This window comes from Ovis canadensis, chromosome 13, assembly GCF_042477335.2.
Source record: "Ovis canadensis isolate MfBH-ARS-UI-01 breed Bighorn chromosome 13, ARS-UI_OviCan_v2, whole genome shotgun sequence".
Lineage (NCBI taxonomy): Eukaryota > Metazoa > Chordata > Mammalia > Artiodactyla > Bovidae > Ovis > Ovis canadensis.
In genome coordinates, this window is record NC_091257.1 from 11,300,552 (window position 1) to 11,312,254 (window position 11,703).

Consider the following 11,703-nt stretch of genomic DNA (forward strand, 5'->3'; position numbering starts at 1 on the left):
AGTCCAGTGCTGACATGGATCTTGGGGTACTTCTGGAGTCTCCCCAGGGGAGTCAGTCCTCGTCTCGAATGCGGGCATGCACTTGTGCTTTCCTCCAGAGCCGTAGCAGCAGTGTCACGCAGTCCGCCACGTGGATCAAAGGATCTATGGTTTTCCCTCGAGTCTTTCCCACGAGGCTTTCCCACGAGGCTTTCCCACAGGGCTGTCCCACGTGCACACGTGGTGGGAGTCGATCCTCGGCTTGAACGTCAAGGCAGTGCAGGGAAAACAGGTTCCTCTGGAATGGACTGACACATCTGGTGGTCTCTTGGAATTGTGGCACGACCCTGGAGTTCCTCTCGCCTTTCCTGTGGAGAGGGCCTCCTCTTGAGATGCGAGGGGAACGCCGGGAATTCTTTCCCTAAGAAACAGGGAAAGGATCCCTCATCTCCAGCTAGGAGGCGGAAACGGGGTTCCCCTGGATGTGTGCGGGACCCCACGTGCTTCCTCTCGAGTGGAGACGGGTATGTCGGGGAACTTCTTGAGTTGCAGCAAGGGTGTGAAGGACCCTTAGGAAGTTCCAGTTGTTAGACGTGATTAGCCTCGAGAAGCCTCAGCGGAAATGGGCCTCATCTCGCCTGGAGGGCAAAACCTCCTGGATTTTCTTGAGTTGCGACAGGTGCTCTCGACTTATGACGGGGACCTCAGGGACCCACTCTGGTGGCCTCAGGAAAGGCGAGTCCCCATGCGAGTTCCTCGGGGGCCTCTCGGGATTCCTCTCCCGTCGATGCCGGGGCCTAAGACCTTGTGTGGAGTCGGGGCCGGAACCTGAGGATTCCTCTCCAATGCTGACATGGATCTTGGGGTACTTCTGGAGTCTCCCCAGGGGAGTCAGTCCTCGTCTCGAATGCGGGCATGCACTTGCGCTTTCCTCCAGAGCGGTAGCAGCAGTGTCACGCAGTCCGCCGCGTGGATCAAAGGATCTATGTTTTTCCCTCGAGTCTTTCCCACGAGGCTGTCCCACGCGGTTTTCCCACAGGGGTATCCCAAGTGCACACGTGGTGGGAGTCGATCCTCGGCTTGAACGTCAAGGCAGTTTAGGGAAAACAGGTTCCTCTGGAATGGACTGACACATCTGGGGGACTCTTGGAATGGTGGCACGACCCTGGAGTTCCTCTCGCCTTTCCTGTGGAGAGGGCCTCCTCTTGAGATGCGATGGGAACCCCGGGAATTATTTCCCTACGAAACAGGGATAGGATCCCTCACCTCGAACTAGGAGGCGGATACGGGGCTCCCCTGGATGTGTGCCTCACCCCACGTGCTTCCTTTCGAGTGGAGACGGGTATGTCGGGTAACTGCTTGCGTTGCAGCTAGGGTGTGAAGGACCCTTTGGAAGTTCCAGTGGTTCGACGTGATTGGCCTTGAGAAGCCTCACCGGAAATGGGCCTCATCTCGCCTGGAGGGCAAAACCTCCTGGATTTTCTCGAGTTGCGGCAGGTGCTCTCGACTTACGACGGGGAACTCAGGGACCCGCTCTGGTGGCCTCAGGAAAGGCCAGTCCCCATGCCAGTTCCTCGGGGGCCTCTTGGGATTCCTCTCCCGTCGATGCCGGTGCCTAAGACCTTGTGTGGAGTGAGGGCCGAAACCTGAGTATTCCTCTCCAGTGCTGACATGGATCTTGGGGTACTTCTGGAGTCTCCCCAGGGGAGTCAGTCCTCGTCTCGAATGCGGGCATGCACTTGCGCTTTCCTCCATAGCGGTAGCAGCAGTGTCAGGCAGACCGCCGCGTGGATGAAAGGATCTATGGTTTTCCCTCGAGTCTTTCCCACGAGGCTTTCCCACGAGGCTTTCCCACAGGGCTGTCCCAGGTGCATACGTGGTGGGAGTCGATCCTCGGCTTGAACGTCAAGGCAGTGCAGGGAAAACAGGTTCCTCTGGAATGGACTGACACAACTGGTGGTCTCTTGAAATGGTGGCACGACCCTGGAGTTCCTGTCGCCTTTCCTGTGGAGAGCGCCTCCTCTTGAGATGCGACGGGAACGCCGGGAATTCTTTCCCTAAGAAACAGGGAAAGGATCCCTCATCTCGAGCTAGGAGGCGGAAACGGGGCTCCCCTGGATGTGTGCGGGACCCCACGTGCTTCCTCTCGAGTGGAGACGGGTATGTCGGGGAACTTCTTGAGTTGCAGCAAGGGTGTGAAGGACCCTTAGGAAGTTCCAGTGGTTAGACGTGATTAGCCTCGAGAAGCCTCAGCGGAAATGGGCCTCATCTTGCCTGGAGGGCAAAACCTCCTGGATTTTATCGAGTTGCGGCAGGTGCTCTCGACTTACGACGGGGACCTCAGGGACCCGCTCTGGTGGCCTCAGGAAAGGCCAGTCCCCATGCGAGTTCCTCGGGGGACTCTCAGGATTCCTCTCCCGTCAATGCCGGGGACTAAGACCTTGTGTGGAGTCGCGGCCGGAACCTGAGGATTCCTCTCCAGTGCTGACATGGATCTTGGGGTACTTCTGGAGTCTCCCCAGGGGAGTCAGTCCTCGTCTCGAATGCGGGCATGCACTTGCGCTTTCCTACAGAGCGGTAGCAGCAGTGTCACGCAGTCCGCCGCGTGGATCAAAGGATTTATGGTTTTCCCTCGAGTCTTTCCCACGAGGCTTTCCCACAGGGCTGTCCCACGTGCACACGTGGTGGAAGTCGATCCTTGGCTTGAACGTCAAGGCAGTGCAGGGAAAACAGGTTCCTCTGGAATGGACTGACACATCTGAGGGACTCTTGGAAGGGTGGCACGACCCTGGAGTTCCTCTCCCCTTTCCTGTGGAGAGCGCCTCCTCTTGAGATGCGACGGGAACGCCCGGAATTCTTTCCCTACGAAACAGGGAAAGGATCCCTCATCTCGAGCTAGGAGGCGGAAACGGGGTTCCCATGGATGTGTGCGGGACCCCACGTGCTTCCTCTCGAGTGGAGACGGGTATGTCGGGGAACTTCTTGAGTTGCAGCAAGGGTTTGAAGAACCCTTTGGAGTTCCAGTGGTTAGATGTGATTAGCCTCGAGAAGCCTCAGCGGAAATGGGCCTCATCTCGCCTGGAGGACAAAACCTCCTGGATTTTCTCGAGTTGCGGCAGGTGCTCTCGACTTACGACGGGGACCTCAGGGACCCGCTCCGGTGGCCTCAGGAAAGGCCAGTCCCCATGCTAGTTCCTCGGGGGCCTCTCGGGATTCCTCTCCTGTCGATGCCGGGGCCTAAGACCTTGTGTGGAGTCGGGGCCGGAACCTGAGGATTCCTCTCCAGTGCTGACATGGATCTTGGGGTACTTCTGGAGTCTCCCCAGGGGAGTCAGTCCTCGTCTCGAATGCGGGCATGCACTTGCGCTTTCCTCCAGAGCAGTAGCAGCAGTGTCACGCAGTCCGCCGCGTGGATCAAAGGATCTATGGTTTTCCCTCGAGTCTTTCCCACGAGTCTTTCCCACGAGGCTTTCCCACAGGGCTGTCCCACGTGCACACGTGGTGGGAGTCGATCCTCGGCTTGAACGTCAAGGCAGTGCAGGGAAAACAGGTTCCTCTGGAATGGACTGACACATCTGGTGGTCTCTTGGAATGGTGGCACGACCCTGGAGTTCCTCTCCCCTTTCCTGTGGAGAGCGCCTCCTCTTGAGATGCGACGGGAACGCCGGGAATTCTTTCCCTACGAAAGACAGAAAGGATCCCTCATCTCGAGCTAGGAGGCGGGAACGGGGCTCCCCTGGATGTGTGCCGGACCCCACGTGCTTCCTCTCGAGTGGAGACGGGTATGTCGGGGAACTTCTTGAGTTGCAGCAAAGGTGTGACGGACCCTTTGGAAGTTCCAGTGGTTAGATGTGATTAGCCTCCAGAAGCCTCAGCGGAAATGGGCCTCATCTCGCCTGGAGGGCAAAACCTCCTGGATTTTCTCGGGTTGCGGCAGGTGCTCTCGACTTACGACGGGGACCTCAGGGACCCGCTCTGGTGGCCTCAGGAAAGGCCAGTCCCCATGCGAGTTCCTCGGGGGCCTCTCGGGATTCCTCTCCCGTCGATGCCGGGGCCTAAGACCTTGTGTGGAGTCGGGGCCGGAACCTGAGGATTCCTCTCCAGTGCTGACATGGATCTTGGGGTACTTCTGGAGTCTCCCCAGGGGAGTCAGTCCTCGTCTCGAATGCGGGCATGCAGTTGTGCTTTCCTCCAGAGCGGTAGCAGCAGTGTCACGCAGTCCGCCGCGTGGATCAAAGGATCTATGGTTTTCCCTCGAGTCTTTCCCACGAGGCTTTCCCACGAGGCTTTCCCACAAAGCTGTCACACGTGCACACGTGGTGAGAGTCGATCCTCGGCTTGAACGTCAAGGCAGTACAGGGAAAAGAGGTTCCTCTGGAATAGACTGACACATCTGGGGTCTCTTGGAATGGTGGCACGACCCTGGAGTTCCTCTCGCCTTTCCTGTGGAGAGCGCCTCCTCTTGAGATGCGACGGGAACGCCGGGAATTCTTTCCCTACGAAACAGGGAAAGGATCCCTCATTTCGAACTACGAGGCGGAAACGGGGCTCCTCTGGATGTGTGCGGGACTCTCGTGCTTCCTCTCGAGTTTAGACGGCTATGTCGGGGAACTTCTTGAGTTGCAGCAAGGGTGTGAAGGACCCTTTGGAAGTTCCAGTGGTTAGATGTGATTAGCCTCGAGAAGCCTCAGCGGAAATGGCCCTCATCTCGCCTGGAGGGCAAAACCTCCTGGATTTTCTCGAGTTGCGGCAGGTGCTCTCGACTTGCGACGGGGACGTCAGGGACCCGCTCTGGTGGCCTCAGGAAAGGCCAGTCCCCATGCGAGTTCCTCGGGGGCCTCTTGGGATTCCTCTCCAGTCGATCCCGGGGCCTAAGTCCTTGTGTGGAGTCGGGGCCGGAACCTGAGGATTCCTCTCCAGTGCTGACATGGATCTTGGGGTACTTCTGGAGTCTCCCCAGGGGAGTCAGTCCTCGTCTCGAATGCGGGAATGCACTTGTGCTATCCTCCAGAGCGGTAGAAGCAGTGTCACGAATTCCGCCGCATGGATCAAAGGATCTATGATTTTCCCTCGAGTCTTTCCCACGAGGCTGTCCCAGGAGGCTTTCCCACAGGGCTGTTCCACGTGCACACGTGGTGGGAGTCGATCCTCGGCTTGAACGTCAAGGCAGTTCAGGGAAAACAGGTTCCTCTGGAATGGACTGACACATCTGGGGGACTCTTGGAATGCTGGCACGACCCTGGAGTTCCTCTCGCCTTTCCTGTGGAGAGCGCCTCCTCTTGAGATGCGAAGGGAACGCCGGGAATTCTTTCCCTACGAAACAGGGATAGGATCCCTCATCTCGAACTAGGAGGCGGAAACGGGGCTCCCCTGGATGTGTGCGGCACCCCACGGGCTTCCTCTCGAGTGGAGACGGGTATGTCGCGGAACTGCTTGAGTTGCAGCAAGGGTGTGAAGGACCTTTGGTAAGTTCCAGTGGTTAGATGTGATTAGCCTCGAGAAGCCTCAGCGGAAATGGGCCTCATCTCGCCTGGAGGGCAAAACCTCCTGGATTTTCTCGAGTTGCGGCAGGTGCTCTCGACTTACGACGGGACCTCAGGGACCCGCTCTGGTGGCCTCAGGAAAGGTCAGTCCCCATGCGAGTTCCTCGCGGGCCTCTCAGGATACCTCTCCCGTCGATGCCGGGGCCTAAGACCTTGTGTGGAGTCGGGGCCGGAACCTGAGGATTCCTCTCCAGTGCTGACATGGATCTTGGGGTACTTCTGGAGTCTCCCCAGGGGAGTCAGTCCTCGTCTCGAATGCGGGCATGCACTTGCGCTTTCCTCCAGAGTGGTAGCAGCAGTATCACGCAGTCCGCCGCGTGGATCAAATGATCTATGATTTTCCCTCGAGTCTTTCCCACGAGGCTTTCCCACGAGGTTTTCCCACAGGGCTGTCCCACATGCACACGTGGTGGGAGTCGATCCTCGGCTTGAACGTCAAGGCAGTGCAGGGAAAACAGGTTCCTCTGCAATGGACTGACACATCTGTGGGACTCTTGGAATGGTGGCACGACCCTGGAGTTCCTCTCGCCTTTCCTGTCGAGAGCGCCTCCTCTTGAGATGCGACGGGAACGCCGGGAATTCTTTCCCTACGAAACAGGGAAAGGATCCCTCATCTCGATCTAGGAGGCGGAAGCGGGGCTCCCCTGGATGTGTACGGGACCCCACGTGTTTCCTCTCGAGTGGAGACGGGTATGTCGCGGAACTGCATGAGTTGCAGCAAGGGTGTGAAGGACCCTTTGGGAGTTCCAGCGGTTAGATGTGATTAGCCTAGAGAAGCCTCAGCGGAAATGGGCCTCATCTCGCCTGGAGGGCAAAACCTCCTGGATCTTCTCGAGTTGCGGCAGGTGCTCTCGACTTACGACGGGGACCTCAGGGACCCGCTCTGGTGGCCTCAGGAAAGGCAAGTCCCCATGCGAGTTCCTCGCGGGCCTCTCGGGATTCCTCTCCCGTCGATGCCGGGGCCTAAGACCTTGTGTGGAGTCGGGGCCGGAACCTGAGGATTCCTCTCCAGTGCTGACATGGATCTTGGGGTACTTCTGGAGTCTCCCCAGGGGAGTCAGTCCTCGTCTCGAATGCGGGCATGCACTTGTGCTTTCCTCGAGAGTGGTAGCAGCAGTGTCACGCAGTCTGCCGCGTGGATCAAAGGATCTATGATTTTCCCTCGAGTCTTTCCCACGAGGCTTTCCCACGAGGTTTTCTCACAGGGCTGTCCCACCTGCACACGTGGTGGGAGTTGATCCTCGGCTTGAACGTCAAGGCAGTGCAGGGAAAACAGGTTCCTCTGGAATGGACTGACACATATGGGGGACTCTTGGAATGGTGGCACGACCCTGGAGTTCCTCTCGCCTTTCCTGTGTAGAGCGCCTCCTCTTGAGATGCGACGGGAACGCCGGGAATTCTTTCCCTACGAAACAGGGAAAGCATCCCTCATCTCGAGCTAGGAGGCGAAAGCGGGGCTCCCCTCGATGTGTACGGGACCCTCGTGCTTCCTCTCGAGTTTAGACGGGTATGTCGGGGAACTTCTTGAGGTGCAGCAAGGGTGTGAAGGACCCTTTGGAAGTTCCAGTGGTTAGATGTGATTAGCCTCGAGAAGCCTCAGCGGAAATGGCCCTCATCTCGCCTGGAGGGCAAAACCTCCTGGATTTTCTCGAGTTGCGGCAGGTGCTCTCGACTTGCGACGGGGACCTCAGGGACCCGCTCTGGTGGCCTCAGGAAAGGCCAGTCCCCATGCGAGTTCCTCGGGGGCCTCTTGGGATTCCTCTCCAGTCGATCCCGGGGCCTAAGTCCTTGTGTGGAGTCGGGGCCGGAACCTGAGGATTCCTCTCAGGTGCTGACATGGATCTTGGGGTACTTCTGGAGTCTCCCCAGGGGAGTCAGTCCTCGTCTCGAATGCGGGAATGCACTTGTGCTATCCTCCAGAGCGGTAGCAGCAGTGTCACGAATTCCGCCGCATGGATCAAAGGATCTATGATTTTCCCTCGAGTCTTTCCCACGAGGCTGTCCCAGGAGGCTTTCCCACAGGGCTGTTCCACGTGCACACGTGGTGGGAGTCGATCCTCGGCTTGAACGTCAAGGCAGTTCAGGGAAAACAGGTTCCTCTGAAATGGACTGACACATCTGGGGGACTCTTGGAATGGTGGCACGACCCTGGAGTTCCTCTCGCCTTTCCTGTGGAGAGCGCCTCCTCTTGAGATGCGAAGGGAACGCCGGGAATTCTTTCCCTACGAAACAGGGATAGGATCCCTCATCTAGAACTAGGAGGCGGAAACGTGGCTCCCCTGGATGTGTGCGGCACCCCACGGGCTTCCTCTCGAGTGGAGACGGGTATGTCGCGGAACTGCTTGAGTTGCAACAAGGGTGTGAAGGACCTTTTGGAAGTTCCAGTGGTTAGATGTGATTAGCCTCGAGAAGCCTCAGCGGAAATGGGCCTCATCTCGCCTGGAGGGCAAAACCTCCTGGATTTTCTCGAGTTGCGGCAGGTGCTCTCGACTTACGACGGGACCTCAGGGACCCGCTCTGGTGGCCTCAGGAAAGGCCAGTCCCCATGCGAGTTCCTCGCGGCCTCTCAGGATACCTCTCCCGTCGATGCCGGGGCCTAAGACCTTGTGTGGAGTCGGGGCCGGAACCTGAGGATTCCTCTCCAGTGCTGACATGGATCTTGGGGTACTTCTGGAATCTCCCCAGGGGAGTCAGTCCTCGTCTCGAATGCGGGCATGCACTTGCGCTTTCCTCCAGAATGGTAGCAGCAGTATCACGCAGCCCGCCGCCAGGATCAAAGGATCTATGGTTTTCCCTCGAGTCTTTCCCACGAGGCTTTCCCACGAGGTTTTCCCACAGGGCTGTCCCACATGCACACGTGGTGGGAGTCGATCCTCGGCTTGAACGTCAAGGCAGTGCAGGGAAAACAGGTTCCTCTGCAATGGACTGACACATCTGTGGGACTCTTGGAATGGTGGCACGACCCTGGAGTTCTTCTCGCCTTTCCTGTCGAGAGCGCCTCCTCTGGAGATGCGACGGGAACGCCGGGAATTCTTTCCCTACGAAACAGGGAAAGGATCCCTCATCTCGATCTAGGAGGCAGAAGCGGGGCTCCCCTGGATGTGTACGGGACCCCACGTGTTTCCTCCCGAGTGGAGACGGGTATGTCGCGGAACTGCATGAGTTGCAGCAAGGGTGTGAAGGACCCTTTGGGAGTTCCAGCGGTTAGATGTGATTAGCCTAGAGAAGCCTCAGCGGAAATGGGCCTCATCTCGCCTGGAGGGCAAAACCTCCTGGATTTTCTCGAGTTGCGGCAGGTGCTCTCGACTTACGACGGGGACCTCAGGGACCCGCTCTGGTGGCCTCAGGAAAGGCCAGTGCCCATGCGAGTTCCTCGGGGGCCTCTCGGGATTCCTCTCCCGTCGATGCCGGGGACTAAGACCTTGTGTGGAGTCGGGGCCGAAACCTGAGGATTCCTCTCCAGTGGTGACATGGATCTTGGGGTATTTCTGGAGTCTCCCCAGGGGAGTCAGTCCTCGTCTCGAATGCGGGCATGCACTTGTGCTTTCCTCCAGAGCTTTAGCAGCAGTGTCACGCAGTCGGCCGCGTGGGTCAAAGGATCTATGGTTTTCCCTCGAGTCTTTCCCACGAGGCTTTCCCACGAGGCTTTCCCACAGGGCTTTACCACGTGCACACTTGGTAGGAGTCGATCCTCGGCTTGAACGTCAAGGCAGTGCAGGGAAAACAGGTTCCTCTGGAATGGACTGACACATCTGGGGGTCTCTTGGAATGGTGACACGACCCTGGAGTTCCTCTCGCCTTTCCTGTGGAGAGTGCCTCCTATTGAGATGCGACGGGAACACCGGGAATTCTTTCCCTACGAAACAGGGAAAGGATCCCTCATCTCGAGCTAGGAGGCGGAAACGGGGCTCCCCTGGATGTGTGCGGGACCCCATGTGCTTCCTCTCGAGTGGAGACGGGTATGTCGGGGAACTTCTTGAGTTGCAGCAAGGGTGTGAAGGACCCTTTGGAAGTTCCAGTGTTTAGAAGTGATTAGCCTCGAGAAGCCTCAGCGGAAATGGGCCTCATCTCGCCTGGAGGGCAAAACCTCCTGGATTTTCTCGAGTTGCGGCAGGTGCTCTCGACTTACGACGGGGACCTCAGGGACCCGCTCTGGTGGCCTCAGGAAAGGCCAGTCCCCATGCGAGTTCCTCGGGGTCCTCTTGGGATTCCTCTGCCGTCGATCCCGAGGCCTAAGTCCTTGTGTGGAGTCGGGGCCGGAACCTGAGGATTCCTCTGCAGTGCTGACATGGATCTTGGGGTACTTCTGGAGTCTCCCCAAGGGAGTCAGTCCTCGTCTCGAATGCGGGAATGCACTTGTGCTATCCTCCAGAGCGGTAGCAGCAGTGTCACGAATTCCGCCGCGTGGATCAAAGGATCTATGGTTTTCCCTCGAGTCTTTCCCACGAGGCTGTCCCAGGAGGCTTTCCCACAGGGCTGTTCCACGTGCACACGTGGTGGGAGTCGATCCTCGGCTTGAACGTCAAGGCAGTTCAGGGAAAACAGGTTCCTCTGGAATGGACTGACACATTTGGGGGACTCTTGGAATGGTGGCACGACCCTGGAGTTCCTCTCGCCTTTCCTTTGGAGACACCCTCCTCTTGAGATGCGACGGGAACGCCGGGAATTCTTTCCCTACGAAACAGGGAAAGGATCCCTCATCTCGAGCTAGGAGGCGAAAGCGGGGCTCCCCTGGATGTGTACGGGACCCCACGTGCTTCCTCTCGAGTGGAGACGGGAATGTCGCGGAACTGCTTGAGTTGCAGCAAGGGTGTGAAGGACCCTTTGGAAGTTCCAGTGGTTAGATGTGATAAGCCTCGAGAAGCCTCAGCGGAAATGGGCCTCATCTCGCCTGGAGGGCAAAACCTCCTGGATTTTCTCGAGTTGCGGCAGGTGCTCTCGACTTAGGACGGGACCTCAGGGACCCGCTCTGGTGGCCTCAGGAAAGGCCAGTCCCCATGCGAGTTCCTCGGGGGCCTATCGGGATTCCTCTCCCGTCGATCTCGGGGCCTAAGACCTTGTGTGGAGTCGGGGCCGGAACCTGAGGATTCCTCTCCAGTGCTGACATGGATTTTGGGGTACTTCTGGAGTCTCCCCAGTGGAGTCAGTCCTCGTCTCGAATGCGGGCATGCACTTGTGCTTTCCTCCAGAGCGGTAGCAGCAGTGTCACGCAGTCCGCCGCGTGGATCAAAGGATCTATGGTTTCCCTCGAGTCTTTCCCACGAGGCTTTCCCACGAGGCTTTCCCACAGGGCTGTCCCACGTGCACACGTCGTGGGAGTCGATCCTCGGCTTGAACGTCAAGGCAGTACAGGGAAAAGAGGTTCCTCAGGAATAGACTGACACATCTGGGGTCTCTTGGAATGGTGGCACGACCCTGGAGTTTCTCTCGCCTTTCCTTTGGAGAGCGCCTCCTCTTGAGATGCGACGGGAACGCCGGGAATTCTTTCCCTACGAAACAGGGAAAGGATCCCTCATTTCGAGCTACGAGGCGGACGGGGCTCCTCTGGATGTGTGCGGGACCCACGTGCTTCCTCTCGAGTGGAGACGGGTATGTCGCGGAACTTCTTGAGTTGCAGCAAGGGTGTAAAGGACCCTTAGGAAGTTCCAGTGGTTAGACGTGATTAGCCTCGAGAAGCCTCAGCGGAAATGGGCCTCATCTCGCCTGGAGGGCAAAACCTCCTGGATTTTCTCGAGTTGCGGCAGGTGCTCTCGACTTACGACGGGACCTCAGGGACCCGCTCTGGTGGCCTCAGGAAAGGCCAGTCCCCATGCGAGTTCCTCGCGGGCCTCTCGGGATTCCTCTCCCGTCGATGCCGGGGCCTAAGACCTTGTGTGGAGTCGGGGCCGGAACCTGAGGATTCCTCTCCAGTGCTGACATGGATCTTGGGGTACTTCTGGAGTCTCCCCAGGGGAGTCAGTCCTCGTCTCGAATGCGGGCATGCACTTGTGCTTTCCTCCAGAGCTTTAGCAGCAGTGTCACGCAGTCCGCCGCGTGGATCAAAGGATCTATGGTTTTCCCTCGAGTCTTTCCCACGAGGCTTTCCCACGAGGCTTTCCCACAGGGCTGTACCACGTGCACACGTGGTGGGAGTCGATCCTCGGCTTGAACGTCAAGGCAGTGCAGGGAAAAAAGGTTCCTC